Source organism: Megalopta genalis, chromosome 2 (assembly GCF_051020955.1).
Source record: "Megalopta genalis isolate 19385.01 chromosome 2, iyMegGena1_principal, whole genome shotgun sequence".
NCBI lineage: Eukaryota > Metazoa > Arthropoda > Insecta > Hymenoptera > Halictidae > Megalopta > Megalopta genalis.
In genome coordinates, this window is record NC_135014.1 from 32665672 (window position 1) to 32670668 (window position 4997).

The following is a 4997-nucleotide window of genomic DNA, read 5'->3' on the forward strand; positions in this document are numbered from 1 at the left end:
GACGACTCTTTCGAACTTGACGATTACCGTAGCTGTTTTATGGGTCAGAAATGGAGAACAACGTTCGCTTCCATAAAGTCGTAATGGCGTAGTTCGCGTTGTTTATTCGAAGCTCGATAAAACGGCGAAGAAAAATCGTATAGCAAGTTTAAGATTAGAAGGCCAGAGCGTTTAAAGGAGACCGTTCTCTTCAACGGCCACCGGAGCTTCCTCGAAGAAACAAAGAGCAACGTAAGAGCTCTGACATTGGGTACAAGCACCTCAGAATCTCGAGTTACCCTCGTCTACCCGAATGGGTGCACCGCTTTCGGGTGGTCCGTTGCCAAAAAGGAAAGAATAGTAGTCCGAAACGGTGAAGCGGACGCGGGTCTGCGACGTATAATCGATGTTCGACGTCTTTCTGTCCGATTTGCCGAACGTTGCGAGCGAAATCCGCAATCGTCGATCTTCCGAGATCACGGTAATTCAAAATAAATAAATTATCTACTGTCATGATCTGTATAAATTGAATTCATTTTGTACTATATTAGATTTCGTACTTTTTACAATTTTACGTAGATTTTACATTTGTTATCTTTCACTGGTTACGAAATAGCGTCACTGATTTTAATCTGATCTCATTTTATCACAGTTTTTGTATTTTTTGAAAAACAGATTTACTTCGTTTGATTGTTTATCTTTTTAGAATAACGATGATTTACCATTGCATTAATTTGAAGAAATTAGAAATAGTTAATGCGAAGTATAGTTGTTTTATTCACTGTTGAAAATTTGTGCAAATTTATGTTAACGTCTTATGTTAATTTCGTATAAGTTAATATTTCAATTTAAAATTGATTAAGTGCATTGCTTTAATTTCATAAAATTTTTGAGAATAATTACTATTCTTTCACTTTATTTTGTTACAATGTAGCTACAGTCTGTTCTGATTTTTCTTTTTTTAAGTATTGCAAAAATATCCAATTATAATTCTTTATCATGACTATGTAAATTGTGGATTTGATACATTTATCACTATTCATAGTAAACGAAGCACAAAACTGTAGAAAGAAAAAGAAATAGTGAAATAATTTTAAAAAATAAAAAGAAGGTTATATTTGGCTCCTTGCAATCCATGCAGGAAACATTAATTTTGTGTAAAGATCTAGCATTTAATAATAACATTGAAAGAAAACTGAACTAACATTTCTGCGATTCAGTTAAAGTTGAGCTCGCTAGCAGGACACACAAAGTACAGATTGGCTATAATATATTGTCCGGACGGGAGCCGTCCACCTGCCCTAAGATCCTGTTCGATCGAGGTCGTCGCTCGGCTCCAAAAGACACGTGGGACTGCAGGAATCCAAAATGTTCAATCATCAATATATAATTGGTATGAAATAATAAATACTACGAATCAGAAGCGAAAGTAGAAATTTCGTTTTTCCTTTGTTCTTCGAAAACTCTTTCATCTTCGACAACCATGGGACAAAATATAGATACAAATATTTATTTTCCTTAACATTTTAAATATTTAAACATTAAACACAAGATATTGCGTTGCAACGAGTATACTCGTCATGGAGATTTGGCAACATATTGCGACACGACGAGTATACTCGTCATGGAGATTTGGCAATATATTGCGATACAACGAGTATACTCGTCATGGAGATTTGGCAATATATTGCGACACAACGAGTATACTCGTCATGGAGAAATGGCAATATATTACGACACAACGAGTATACTCGTCATGAAGATTTGGCAATATATTGCGACACGACGAGTATACTCGTCATGGAAAAATGGCAATATATTACGACACAGCGAGTATACTCGTCATGGAGATTTGGCAATATATTGCGACACGACGAATATATTCGTCATGAAGATTTGGCAATATATTGCGACACGACGAGTATACTCGTCATGGAGATTTGGCAACATGTTGCGTTACGACGAGTATACTCGTCATGAAGAAATGGCAATATATTTTATTACGACGAGTATACTCGTCACGAAGAAATGACAACACACCTCGAGTCTGACAACACACCATGGTCATCACACCTCGGTTTCTCGCAACAGATCATCAAACTCGCTGAAGAATGGCGCGAAGGGTTAAACACAATTACGGACTTAAAAGGAGATTCTCATCGTCGCAGCGGTAAAATGAGTCAGCGGAGGGTTAAAGATCGAAAGAGACTGAATGTTCGCACACGGCGCGCAGGGGATTCGTGCGACGAAATGTAACTGTCGAAGAAGCAAAGTAATAAAGAGCGAAGGCTAACGGAAGAGGAAAGACCGGACAAATGACGGAAACGAATAATTGGGTTCGGGAAGGAAAGAGCATTTCCCAAGCGGATGTGCCAGCCGGCCATTATCACAGGGCAGATTAAGTGTTCCACGTTCCTTTTTAATAATTCTTATATTTAGTCAAGGCCCGGCCGACTGTCGAGGGTCGCGCGTACGCTGCCGAGCGTCAGGTAGGCGGCCAGGTGTTCCGGGCCGGGCACGGCAGCGCAACAACGCCGATTTTCTGGGTCGCCACGCCAGACGGACACCCCGAATCCTGCGTTTGGCACATGACTGTCGAGAACACATTTTACTGCCTCCGATCTAGGTCACACGCGCCGTGCGTGAACCTATCATCCACGGTTTGATTGAAGCTTTCGGCTGATCTCCGGATTACGCCTCTGGAACACACGCCGCGGTGGAAATTTTTCTGGCCGCGTTGTCACGTAATTAGAGCCGTCGCCGTTGAACGGATGCGGTATTTCTTTTTCTCGCGTCTCGATAGAACTTTTTCGCGCGTTTCGATCGAATCCTTTCGTCGCGTCTCGACAGAATTTTCTACCGCGTTCGAATAGAATTCTTGCATCGCGTCTCAATAGAAGTTCTTATATGGGAGATTATACATTTTTTAATCGGGGAAGCTGCGACTGAAATTACTATAGTTGCAGAGTACATGTTTCTCTGGCAGGAAATCGAACACGTGTTTTCTAAGATGCGCGATGAATTCTTCGGCAGAGTTGATTATGAATGGATTGCGGATCTTCGGGCGAAATAAAAATTGATGCAGAAACTTTTGGGTTGTCCGGAAAGTAATCTTGTTTTTCAACAAAATTTTCTTTTGTATAGGTGTTAAAAAAGTACTTGATTCGGCATTTTGCCAGTATGAAGCGAAGTTTTTACGAGCATAAGATTTCAAGGCTACCAGAAAAATGTCAAAGATGTAGAACAATACATAAATAATACTTACGCTAACATTGAAAAGTCTTCCACGTTCTTGTAAAAGAGTAAAATTACTAACAATATATAGACATTTATCTTGTTTCTTAATGATTTTAACGAGTTCACAGTAATAATATTTTGATCTGGTTTAAAAGTGTTCGCTATTTTGCATTTGATCGACTTATTTTTGTTACGAATTCATAAAATCCACAGTCTAACGAATTCAGTGATGAAATTGGTTAAACGTTGAATTTACTATTAAATCATATATTTAAATGAATAATATATTACCACTCGCCCGATGGATAGACTGCAGATTGTATGCATTTATGACGGAAATGTACGAAGATTGAAACAAAAAGCAATCAAAAAATCTAGAAAAACTGATGCAAACAATTTTCATCTCGCATAAATATCCGCAAGCTAATAATTAAATATAAATGGAAGATATTCTTTCGTAAATGGTACTTCGTGCCAGTTTTCACAATTCCGTCCTACCGGTCGTGGCTCGCAAATCCGCCGAATGGGAGATCATTTTCAGTCACAGAAATTTAATGCCAGGTAATTGAATCGTTCGTAACGTTCCTGGGGACACCAATCATATTTCCCGATGAATATTTTATGGGCTCATCTGTGCGGAATTTAATCTAATCTGTATTTCCGATGAATTATTCACGCGCGAATTAAACGGCCTCGCGCGTTCGCACCAAGCGTAACAATAGGTACAATCAATTCAGTTAGTTTCGAACTTTAGCGGGGTTCGTTGGTACTTGCAGTTTTATCCTCTCATTTAGGTTGCCAGCCGAAATATGGGTCGCGAACGGTCCGATCGAAATTTCCGCAGGTCTGATCGAAGGTAATGAGTACGCTTGTGATTTAGTCGGACGCCATTTTGGAGGTAATTGCCTAACGACGCGGCGTAGTTAGAACGGGGGCATCTTGTTGTTAACAATTTATAAAAACTGATTGATGGTACCGAATGTTGAAAATCCGAATGTTTCTATGTTTACACGTGTTAAGTTCTGATGAAGATTAATGAGCCCGTGCAACGGCCCATTGTTTCTTACGATTCTGCTCGGTTAAGTGCGCCATTCGCTTGATTACTCACAATTACACTGAACGGCCATTAGTCAAATGTTAAACATCCTTCCGCGACAATCTAAAATTTATGCTTCGCGTGTTTTACTTTCTTATATGTATATTTGAACATTTATTATACTACTTCCTGTTACCTCAACAAATAATATTTCCATGTTATATGTTTTCCATTTACAGACGCAAACGTTACTTCTAAGTTGGTCCACTCAATGGAAAACAGACTTAGGGCTGTTATAAAAGCAAAAGCTGGATCAACTTCCTATTAAGACCTTTAATCGTTCAATTTAAATAACTACTAATTGTTTCGTTCGAATACTTTTGTGAGCCATTTCTGGTACGTGTTTACAATAAATGTACTGTAAGAACGCTATATATTGTTGAATTATTTTCTAATTTTGCTTACGCAGTCTTAAGACCCATCTCTTGTTATATGCGTCATATTTTATCAAATGCTTCAGTTTACCACATATATAAACGTAAGCGTTCGAATACTTTCGTGCATGAGTGTATATATTTACATATTTCCGACAAAAGTGACTAGAAAAAAAAAACAAAATCGATCGAAGAAGACATCAGAAGCATTCGAGAATATTTTCGTACCGTGTACAACTTTATTACGAAAAATTAGACGATGAAGAACATTTTCATCCGAGTCACGTTCTTTTCCGATCAACTTAGACGAT

At 38.5% G+C, this 4997-nt stretch overlaps 1 long non-coding RNA gene across 1 annotated transcript; it reads left to right on the forward strand.

Annotated features, from left to right (window-relative positions):
• Window positions 1–1183: 1183 nt before the first annotated feature.
• Window positions 1184–4684, forward strand: LOC143263845 (uncharacterized). Its single transcript, XR_013037170.1, has 2 exons — window positions 1184–1372; window positions 2071–4684. It is a non-coding gene; the product is annotated as an uncharacterized LOC143263845 (long non-coding RNA).
• The last annotated feature ends 313 nt before the right edge of the window (window positions 4685–4997 follow it).